The sequence below is a fragment of the Oncorhynchus keta genome, chromosome 19, assembly GCF_023373465.1.
Source record: "Oncorhynchus keta strain PuntledgeMale-10-30-2019 chromosome 19, Oket_V2, whole genome shotgun sequence".
Lineage (NCBI taxonomy): Eukaryota > Metazoa > Chordata > Actinopteri > Salmoniformes > Salmonidae > Oncorhynchus > Oncorhynchus keta.
Window position 1 is genome coordinate 56,863,486 of NC_068439.1, and position 12,035 is coordinate 56,875,520.

General features: G+C 43.1%; 1 protein-coding gene across 1 annotated transcript in view; it reads right to left on the reverse strand.

The window, feature by feature from the left end:
* The window catches only part of btbd7 (BTB (POZ) domain containing 7), a 116,758-nt gene extending 108,156 nt beyond the window's left edge, over positions 1-8,602 (reverse strand). The window contains exon 1 of the mRNA XM_052470846.1: positions 8,153-8,602. The gene's annotated coding sequence lies outside the window, so the exon portion shown is untranslated. The remainder of the gene's footprint in view (positions 1-8,152) is intronic.
* Between the last annotated feature and the right edge of the window lie 3,433 nt (positions 8,603-12,035).

Here is a 12,035-nt window from a genome sequence, read left to right on the forward strand (position 1 = left end):
TGAAAGTAATGGGTGCTGGCTGGGGTGCCCTTCTCTTGCAGAGCTGTGACGAATCGATATCAAAAAGCATTTGTATTCTACAGCTCGCTCTAGAACACAAAATGAGAGACAGTACCAGTCAAAAGTTGACATCTAGATGTGATTCAAGAGGTAGGATTCATATAGGCATAATGGAAGCCTAAACTACACTACCAGTCAAAATGTTTAGAACACCTACTCATTCAAGGATTTCTTCATTTCTACATTGTAGAAAAATAGTGAAGACATCAAAACTATGAACTAACACATATGGAAACATGTAGTAACCAACAAATAGTTAAATCTAAATATACTGTATATTTGAGATTCTTCAAAGTAGCCATCCTTTTCCTTGACAGCTTTACACACTTTTGGCATTCTCTCAACCAGCTTCATGAGGTTGAAGTCTGGAGTTGTGTTGGGTCATTGTCCTGTTGAAAAACAAATGAGTGTCCCACTAAGCGCAAACAAGATGGGATGGCGTATCACTGCAGAATGCTGTGGTAGCCATGCTGGTTAAGTGTGCCCTGAACTCTAAATAAATCACAGGCAGTGTCACAAGCAAAGCACCCCCACACCATAACACCTCCTTCTCCATGCTTCACGGCGGGAACTACACCTACTCTGCGTCTCACAAAGACACGACTCAAATTTGGACTCATCAGACCAAAGAACAGATTTCCACCGGTCTAAATGTCAATTGCTCGTGTTTCTTGGCCCAAGCAAGTCTCTTCTTATTGGTGTCCTTTAGTTGTGCTTTCTTTGCAGCAATTCAACCATGAAGGCGTGATCTAAAGGTGAATCGATTCTCAATTGCGGTACGGTTCTAGAAACATAAATCCCTTTACACATCAAAATAATTTCACAAATGCAAAATACACACTTATTGGAGAATGATTTAGCACAGTTGCAGCCGACAGTATTTTTCAGTGACAACACGTTTGTGACATCTGTCTCCGTTTAAATACAGGTGTTCAGAGACGCAGACAGCTAATTAGCACAGGTAAATACATTTTGAATATGTTAAAAAATATAGATTATTAGCTCGCTAACTAGCTACAGCAGGCCACTTTGTAGGCTAATGAGCTGCTTGTTAGCTAGCCAACTTTGCATACTATAGCTAAGTGAAATATCAGATAGTTAATTTAATATTAGCTTGTTAATTTGATGTAGGCCTATTTGTCATCATAAATTAAAAACTTATGTTCCAAATGCATTTGTAGAAAAAAGCAATGGAAAGGGTGAAAGTATTTTCTGCTCCAGCTGTCACAAAAGGGAGTAGGTGTACTTTTTATGGCAGGTTATGGGAGGACATTATGAAAATATTCTCTCAAAGAGGAAAACTATGAAGGCAAACAGAGAAGTCAGGGCAGTCTAATTGTAATAAAATAAAGCCTGTTTCTTTGTGATGTCTGTCCTCAGAAATGGAGAGCTGCGAAAGCCTGTCTGCAGATGAAGAGGTTGTAGAGAATGTCCCAAGAAATTGCTGGCACATCCTTGTATGCCATGGGTTGTATGTGTACTAATGTTAGAAAATGTTGTATACAACAATACAGTTACAAGTCACACAACGTAGGCTACAAACTTATAACTGTAGCTGGCAAATCCTTCTCCTGGAGGTATGCTGGGTAGGGCTGGCCCCATTTAGTCGACTGGTCACAAAACTGTTGGTCGACAGAATTCTTTACTTGAGCAGTTTAATTTTTAAAAAACAATTGTATCTATAATTATGGCACATCAAGTTTGACGCCCGTCTCAGTGGACTAATCCAGTGCAGAGGCAGCGGGGATGGCATACCAGTATCACCAGTAGTACAGTTACCTTAATTCCCATCATTTCTAATCTATAACGTTTGTTTGGTTAACGTAATTTCTGTTAATGCATTCAACAAATTCTTATTACAAGGCCGCGGGGCGAGACGGAGTACTAGGAAGTGTACTCAGAGCATGCGCTGACCAACTGGCAAGTGTCTTCACTGACATTTTCAATCTATCCCTGGTCGAGTCTGTAATACCTACATGTTTCAAGCAGACAACCATAGTCTCTGAGCTCAAAAAAGCGACGGTAACCTGACTAAATTACTACCGTCCCGTAGCACTCACATCGGCAGCCATGAAATGCTTTGAAAGGCTGGTAATGGCTCACATCAACACCATCATCCCGGAAACCTCTCAGGAAGCAGACAGTGATGCAACCGGTCAGGATGCTCTCGATGGTGCAGCTGTATAACTTTTTCAGGATCTGGGGACCCTTTCCAAATCTTTTCAGTCTCCTAAAGGGGAAAATACTGTCTGCTATACTGTACTATACTGCAGCGCCAGCTGTGCCACCAGACTCTGGGTTCGCGCCCAGAGTTGTAGCGATGAGACAAGATAGTAGCTACTAATCAATTGGATACCATGAAATCGGGGAGAAAATTGGGTAAAAAAAATTTACAACTCAGTTTTTCACAATTCCTGACATTTAATCCTGCCATCCAGGATTGTCAAAGAATCCAGTGGCCCAAGTCATAGACTGTTCTCTCTGCTACCGCACGGTAAGCGGTACCGGAGCACCAAGTCTAGGTCCAAAAGGCACCTTAACAGCATCTACCCCAAAACTATAAGACTGCTGAACAATTAATCGAAAGGCCACCAGGACTATTTACATTAAAAACAAAGGGTGTGGGGGTTGTCAAGCTGCTGCTAATCGCTGTTTATTATCTATGCATAGTCACTTTACCCCTACCTACACTACCGTTCATAAGTTTGGGGTCACTTAGAAATGTCCTTGTTTTTGAAAGAAAAGCACATTTTTTGTCAATTAAAATAACATCAAATGGATCAGAAATACAGTGTAGACATTGTTAATGTTGTAAATTACTATTGTACCGGGAAATGACTGATTTTTAAAGGAATATCTATGTAGGTGTACAGAGGCCCCTTATCAGCAACCATCACTCCTGTGTTCCAATGGCATGTTGTGTTAGCTAATCCAAGTTTATCATTTTAAAAGGCTGATTGATCATTAGAAAACCCTTTTGCAATTGTGTTAGCACAGCTGAAAACTGTTGTCCTGATTAAAGAAGCAATAAAACTGGCCTTCTTAAGACTGGTTGAGTATTTTTTCACCTTTATTTAACCAGGTAGGCTAGTTGAGAACAAGTTCTCATTTGCAACTGTGACCTGGCCGAGATAAAGCATAGCAGTGTGAACAGACAACACAGAGTTACACATGGAGTAAACAATTAACAAGTCAATAACACAGTAGAAAAAAAGAGAGTCTATATACATTGTGTGCAAAAGGCATGAGGAGGTAGGCGAATAATTACAATGTTGCAGATTAACACTGGATTGATAAATGATCAGATGGTCATGTACAGGTAGAGATATTGGTGTGCAAAAGAGCAGAAAGTAAATAAATAAAAACAGTATGGGGATGAGGTAGGTAAAATTGGGTGGGCTATTTACCGATAGACTATGTACAGCTGCAGCGATCGGTTAGCTGCTCAGAAAGCAGATGTTTGAAATTGGTGAGGGAGATAAAAGTCTCCAACTTCAGCGATTTTTGCAATTCGTTCCAGTCCCAGGCAGCAGAGAACTGGAACAAAAGTCAGCCAAATGAGGTGTATCTGGAGCATCAAGCTCAAAATGGCCAGAAACAAAGACCATTCTTCTGAAACTCGTCAGTCTATTCTTGTTCTGAGAAATTGCGGCTATTCCATGCGAGAAATTGCCAAGAAATTGAACATCTCATACAACGTATATAGATCTAATTTGTATTAAACACATGACAATGATTTTGAGATACGAAGACACTATTATAAAATAAATTAAGACTGTTCCAAGGAAATGTGCATATGAAAATCATAACTGACACGTAGATCGGTAGAAATTGTAAGATAAATTGGCACTACAAATGGAAAAGGTTGCCGACCCCTGCCGTAGCCTATAACCAGCAACTTCAGGAGCGTAATGGCAGAATCTGTAAAGGCCAGCAGCAGCGGGAGGTGGTGGTTCGGGAAAAGTTTTTTTCTCTGGCTCCCTCGAGTCATTTGAACCCTCCTGTCTCAGCCTTCAGTATTTATGCTGCAATAGTGTGTGTCGGGGGGCTAGGGTCAGTTTGTTATATCTGAAGTATTTCTCCTGTCTTATCCGGTGTCCTATGTGAATTTAAGTATGCTCTCTCTAATTCTCTCTTTCTTTCTCTCGGGGGACCTGAGCCGTAGGACCATGCCTCAGGACAACCTGGTCTGATGGCTGCTTGCTGTCCCCAGTCCACCTGGTCGTGTTGCTGCTCCAGTATCAACTGTTCTGCCTGCGGCAATGGAACCCTGACCTGTTCACTGGACGTGCTACTTGTCCCAGACTTGCTGTTTTCACCACTCTAGAGACAGCAGGAGAGGTAGAGATACTCTGAATGATCAGCTATGAAAAGCCAACTGGCATTTACTCCTGAGGTGCTGACCTGTTGCACCCTCAACAACCACTGTGATTATTATTATTTGACCCTGCTGGTAATCTATGAACATTTTAACATCTTGGCCATGTTCTGTTATAATCTCCACCCGGCACAGCCAGAAGAGGATCATAGCCTGGTTCCTCTCTAGGTTTCTTCCTAGGTTCTGGCCTTTCTAGGGAGTTTTTCCTAGCCACTGTGCTTCTACACCTGCATTGCTTGCCGTTTGGGGTTTTAGGCTGTGTTTCTAAACAGCACTTTGTGACATCAGCTGATGTAAGGGCTTTATAAATACATTTGATTGTGATTAAATAATTAAGACACAAATCAATCAATGTGCTTAAAGCATCAGACAAGCTCAGTAGCCTACATATAGTTGATTTTATTAAAATACAGTGTGTCTATCTATACAAATAAACATTTGAAAATGTAGACCATTCCATTGGTCGAAAGAACAGATGACTCCTGGTCGACTAAGAAAGTTTTTTTGTCGGGGACAGCCCTAATGCTGGGTGAGCAGTCTTCTGTTCCTAGCACTAACACACCTATTTCAACTTATCAAACCTAATGAGTTGATAATAATGTGTATTATTGCTGGGCTGGAATAGAAGTCTGTTCACTCAGTATATCTGGGAGTGGAGCAAGGTTGGCCACCTCTGGGATGGACTTGTTTGTTCACCCAAAATTAAGCTTTAATAATAATAGCCTACTTACTAAGATGTCTAACATCTATAAATAAGTTAAATTATTTGTACATTTTGATATTATATTTTAATTATTCAAGATTAACTAGTGTCAATGTTCATTAATCACAAATCCCAATTCAACAATAAAAAGGTATGAGATGTCTCTTAATTTGTCTGTTTTTCTGTGTTGCTTTCTCAAATGAGAAAGTTGAGAGCTACCCAATCGGTTTTCTTTGATTGTTGCTCTCTCAGGATATCAGCCATGTGAAACCATTTTGCAGCTTATCATAATGGCATGCGTCACCAATGCAGCCACAAGCCTACAGTATAATAGCATAACTGGCCTAATGGGCATGTGCAATCTATCTGCCCCTTGTCATTGTACATCTGAAGCAGAGAATAGCTCAACGCACACATCATTTGCATATTGATGAGCTAGCTATAAGTTCTCAATTTAAAATCATACCAGTAGATAATGTATATGAGGCTAACCCGAGCCAGATTTTCTACATGATATTTCTGACATGACATTGTTTAGTGCAAATCCAACCTTGTATTCTAGGTACTGTACATGAAAATAACGAGCCGGCAATTTGTATGCTAATGAAAAATATCAAAAAGGAAAATAATGTTGCATGGGGAGCATTGTAATTCTACCTTGATGATTTGCTGAAAATGGTTTTAGAACATAGAATATAGAAACAAAATCAGAAGGTCAACGACATGGAGGATTGCAGAGATATTGGTGTTGATGGCTAAAGAGATTTGCACAGCCACAACTCCCTTTACCCAAAGTACCCATTCATGTGCATGTAGGCCCATGTATTTTACAGAGAGTGAGCTATAATCATCAATGTCATGACAAGAAGTATAAAGAAGGAGCCATAAGCCTTATTATAAACTGAGTTGTTCAAGCCCTGAATGCTGATTGGCTGACAGCCGTGGTATATCAGACCACACACACCCCAGGCCTGATTGCTTAAATATATGAAAATCCTAATGTTAAATTACCATAATCCAATTGGTAGCATATTACATGATAAATTCATGCTTAGTGTATCATTTACAATGGTATAATGCATGTAACTGGGATTTCTATTCTTGGGTGGGAAAATTTCACAATATAATTTACTCAGCACATTTAAAAATGGTGGCTTTGATCACAGTTTTGAGGTTTAGGTTGCTTGGTGTTTATAGCTAGCTAGCAGCACATGCAAACATTCTTGTGCAAATCTCTCTTCACCCAACATCAACTCCAACAATATCTGGAATCCTTCTCCATGGCCTTGTGATTTTGTCTCTGTATTCTAGCAAAGCAAAATTATATAGAATTGGAAAACCAGACACATCAATGATTGGATTTCCTCCATATTTTTTGGTTGTGGTTGCCCGGAACTAATGACAGGTGCAACTGTTTCGTGAACAGAAGATTTTCAAGCAAACATCTGCTCCTTAACTGATTGGTTAACGCAGTGGCCACGTGCACTTTGAACTATGGCTGCAGTCCAAATTTAAAGTAGACTGCCCTTGGCCCTAAATTCTCAGCCCTTGAATGACGTTTTACATAGCTACATTAAATGTCCCTTGACCAAGCGAGGGAGAGTGATCGGAAGCAACGTCCTTGGAAAGCTTGAAGTTGAGCTTAAAAACAACCAACCTAAAGCTATTAATGCAACGTTAGTGAGTTGAATCTCGCACTTAAAATGGCAATCAAACTGCATTCAGTTTCGACGGGGATTCCTCCAAGGGAAAGTAGCTATTGCGAGGGCTGAACATAACGTGTTTGGACTGCAGCCTTTAGCTCTGCCTGCAGGGTTCGCGACGCTCAGTTCCCACAACCCCCTGGGCATGGGGGCGGAACTTCGACTGGGGAATTCGGAAGTGGTGGAAACCCTACATTAATATTCAGACCAAGCATCGCGGCTCTTAACAAAACTCCCCCTTACAGAAGACGCCTTTGTCCAATGACTTGTGTAATGGAACTGAGCGTCATGATCAAAGGCTCCCCCCAAATTATCACTCAAATATCTTCTGTAAATGGCATTCAAGTAGCCTACTTCGTCGCAAACTCTCGCTTTTGTAACAAATGTTTGATTCTACTATATCATGGGGTGTAAGGGCAGATAGTAACGAGAAGAGGAAGGTAGAAAAGTCGATACAAAAATGCATAACCCATGGTATGATGTTGGTCACGTGATACCTAACCTCGCTAACTAATTTAGCGACCAAAACATGACGAAACCCTCAACTTAACGTTATAGTTTCACAACAAATGAAAGTACAGCTTGGCCAATAAACTAGAATAAAAAAAGTACACTGCTAACCTGGTTAGCTTGGTGACGTTGTCTGGCGAGCTGACTAGCAACGTAACATGATCTCTATGGTAGCTAGCAACCAACTTCAATCCCACTTCTGTCTAGAAAGTCGCTTCAACCAAATAGTTTTGAATTTTAACACAGATATCTAGCTAACGCGTTACAGTCTCACAGCTAACGTTAACGCTTAATTGTCCTTTAACTTTACAGTACTCCGTTAGTCTAGGCTTGCAGTGTCCACTTCAAAGTGATAACTTAGTTAGCGACGGTAACGTTAGTTGGACTATGGGGCAAACTATCTGAGTCGGTTAACGTTAGCTTACGTTATAAGTTAGGTAGCTACTGTAGTTAGGCTACCTAGCTAGCACTGTTGATCATTTTTCCAACTAACGTTCGTTAGTTATTGTTACAGGTAACCAGCTAACGTTAGTGATTCACTTGCTAACGTCAAATCATAGCTAGCTAACGATAGAAACGTTATATAGCTAGCTAACGTTTGTTCGCTGCGCGACCAAGAACGTTGGGACGGCTTCGTGCTAACGCTAACTACCCGTGGTTTGTCGCTGTCGATGATGTTGCAATTACTAACGATGGGATATGAAGCAACGTTAGTTATCTAGCTAATGCAAGTACAATTGAATATAGCTAGCTATTTAGACATAGCTATGAACTCCACATAAGTGTAAGCAAGCCTACCTCATAGGGTCAAGTATGATTTTGCAGCCCTCTTCCTCGTACGGTATGATTTGACTTCGTAGACTATTCGTTTGGGTTGCTACTTTAGCCAACTGTCCCCACGGTGGTGTGCAAGTTTAGCTAGCTAAAGCAACACAACCCAAAAACATAAATGTAGTCCTCGCGCACTCGAGTGTCAACTGTGGAGCGTTGGTTTCTGGTATTCCGTTTTCCACTGTTTAAAATTGGTAAACTAGACTTGTCTTTTTGCTAACAGTGGACTACTCCGCTTTGGAGTGTCAGGTTCCACGTTATACTGCAAAATCCATTGGCCAAAAGGTACACTGACCCTGGTTGGTGTCAACTGCACGACACTTCGCTGATTGTTTGGTTTGTGGACGTGTAGCCGAGGCACAGTGTCAATGGTAGCTGTGGCCAAATGGAAAACTCCAGTGTTGCACATTCTGGTTAGGCAGGTGATGTTGGTCGCGTGCTCCCACTAGCTTCAAGATAACCTCATTGCACTTTAATTCTTCATATGACTAGACTTTGTTGCATATTGCTGCCTTTCACTGTTTGGAAAGTGCATAGCACATTTGCCCACAAAATAAATGGGGGGATTGAAATTGCACCGCCATCTAACCCTATATATATTCACCACTACCCCCAACACACCTTCCCACTACTTTGGCCCCAACATAACCTACTCCAGCCTACTGGATCCCATTCTCCCCAAAATCCCTGTTCTTTTAAACTAAAATCTCTGATACCCAAAAACTTCTCTGCTGCCATGGTGGATCCCACGCAGGGCTACGGTTCAGAAGGTTGAGGGTTCGCCGACCATCACAGACGAGCTCACTCTTCCTGCCTGTTTCATCAAATCAAATTTTACTTGTCACATGTGCCGAATGCAACAAGTGTAGACTTTACCGTAAAATGCTTCCTTACAAGCCCTTAACCAACAGTGCAGTTCAAGAAGAAGAAAATATTTACCAAGTAGACTCAATTAAAAAGTAATGACAAAAGTAACACAATGAGAATAACAAGGCTATATAAAGGGGGCACCAGTTACCGAGTTAGTGTGCGGGGGTACAGGCTAGTTGAGGTAATCTGTACATGTAGGTGGGGGCGAAGTGACTATGCATAGGTAACAAACAAATAGCAAGTGTACAAAAGGGAGGGGGGTCAATGTAAATTGTCTGGGTGGCAATTTTATAAATTGTTCAGCAGTCTTATGGCTTGGGGGTAGAAGCTGTTGAGGAGCCTTTTGGTCCTAGACTTGGCACTCCGGTACCGCTTTCCGTGCGGTAGCAGAGAAAATAGTCTATAACTTGGGTGACTGGAGTCTCTGACAATTTTATGGGCTTTCCTCTGATACTGCCTATTATATAGGTCCTGGATGGCAGGAAGCTTGGCCACAGTGATGTATTGGTCCATTCGCACTACCCTCTGTAGCGCCTTACGTTCAGATGCCGAGCAGTTGCCATACCAGGTGATGATGCAACCGGTCAGGATGCTCTCGATGGTGCCGCTGTAGAACCTTTTGAGAATCTGGGGACCCATGCCAAATCTTTTCAGTCTCCTGATGGGGAAAATGTTTTGTCGTGCCCTCCTCACAACTGTATTGGTATGTTAGGACCATGCTAGTTCGTTGGTGATGTGGACACCAAGAAACTTGAAACTCTCGACCCGCTCCACTACAGCCCCGTCAATTTTAATGGGGGCCTGTTCGGCCCACCCTTTCCTGTCGTCCATGATCAGCTCCTTTGTCTTGCTCACATTGAGGGAGAGGTTGTTGTCCTGGCAACACACTGCCAGTTGTCTGATCTCCTCCCTATAGGCCGTCTCATCTTTGTCGGTGATCAGACACTGTTGTGTCGTGAGCAAACTTAATGATGGTCTTGGAGTCGTGTTTGGCCACACAGTCGTGGGTGAACAGGGAATACAGGAGGGGACTAAGTACACACCCCTGAGGGGCCCCAGTGTTACATTTACATTTACATTACATTTAAGTCATTTAGCAGACGCTCTTATCCAGAGCGACTTACAAATTGGTGCATTCACCTTATGACATCCAGTGGAACAGCCACTTTACAATAGTGCATCTAAATCTTTTAAGGGGGGGGAGGGGGGTGAGAAGGATTACTTTATCCTATCCTAGGTATTCCTTAAAGAGGTGGGGTTTCAGGTGTCTCCGGAAGGTGGTGATTGACTCCGCTGTCCTGGCGTCGTGGGGAGTTTGTTCCACCATTGGGGGCCAGAGCAGCGAACAGTTTTGACTGGGCTAAGCGGGAACTGTACTTCCTCAGTGGTAGGGAGGCGAGCAGGCCAGAGGTGGATGAACGCAGTGCCCTTGTTTGGGTGTAGGGCCTGATCAGAGCCTGGAGGTACTGAGGTGCCGTTCCCCTCACAGCTCCGTAGGCAAGCACCATGGTCTTGTAGCGGATGCGAGCTTCAACTGGAAGCCAGTGGAGAGAGCGGAGGAGCGGGGTGACGTGAGAGAACTTGGGAAGGTTGAACACCAGACGGGCTGCGGCGTTCTGGATGAGTTGTAGGGGTTTAATGGCACAGGCAGGGAGCCCAGCCAACAGCGAGTTGCAGTAATCCAGACGGGAGATGACAAGTGCCTGGATTAGGACCTGCGCCGCTTCCTGTGTGAGGCAGGGTCGTACTCTGCGGATGTTGTAGAGCATGAACCTACAGGAACGGGTTAAGTGTTAAGTGTTAAGGATCAGCGTGGCAGACGTGTTGTTGCATACTCTTACCACCTGGGGGTGGCTTTTCAGGAAGTCCAGGATCCAGTTTTAGAGGGAGGTGTTTAGTCCCAGAGTCCTTAGCTTAGTGATGAGCTTCGTGGGCGCTATGGTGTTGAACGCTGAGCTGTAGTCAATGAAAAGCATTTTCACATAGGTGTTCCTTTTGTCCAGGTGAGAAAGAGCAGTGTGGAGTGCGGTTGAGATTACGTCATCTGTGGATCTGTTGGGGCGGTGTGCGAATTGAGAGTGAGTATAGGGTGTCTGGGAGGATGCTGTTGATGTGAGCCATGACCAGCCTTTCAAAGCACTTCATGGCTACCGCCGAGTGCCACGGGGCGGTAATCATTACACTATGATCAATTATCAGCTAGGTGAAAATCATAAAATCTACATTTATAATTATATATTTATAATTATATAAAACAAGCAGCGAATTTTCCACCAACAGGTTTCTGTGCCAATGATTAAATCAATTATCCAAGCATAATGACTTGGGGCACTTCAATATCATGGCTTGCATGTTCAACACCACGATAATGGACTACATCAATCTTGACAAACAGAAAATATATACCTCCCTACTAGGGCTGGCCCCATTTTGGTCAACTGAGATTTATTTAGTTGAGCAGTGGCAAATAAACTCAGCACCTGCAAGTTCCCGGACATTTCTGGGGGGAATGGCCCTAGCCCTCACCCTCCGATCCAATAGGTCCCAGACGTGCTCAATGGGATTGAGATCCGGGCTCTTCGCTGGCCATGGCAGAACACTGACATTCCTGTCTTGCAGGAAATCACTCACAGAATGAGCAGTATGGCTGGTGGCATTGTCATGCTGGAGGGTCATGTCAGGATGAGCCTGCAGGAAGGGTACCACATGAGGGAGGAGGATGTCTTCCCTGTAACGCACAGCGTTGAGATTGCCTGCAATGACAACAAGCTCAGTCCGATGATGCTGTGACACACCGCCCAAGACCATGACAGACCCTCCGCCTCCAAATCTATCCTGCTCCAGAGTACAGGCCTCGGTGTAACGCTCCTTCCTTCAACGATAAATGCGAATCTGACCATCACCCCTGGTGAGACAAAACCGCGACTCATCAGTGAAGAGCACTTTTTGCCAATCCTGTCTGGTCCAGCGACGGTGGGTT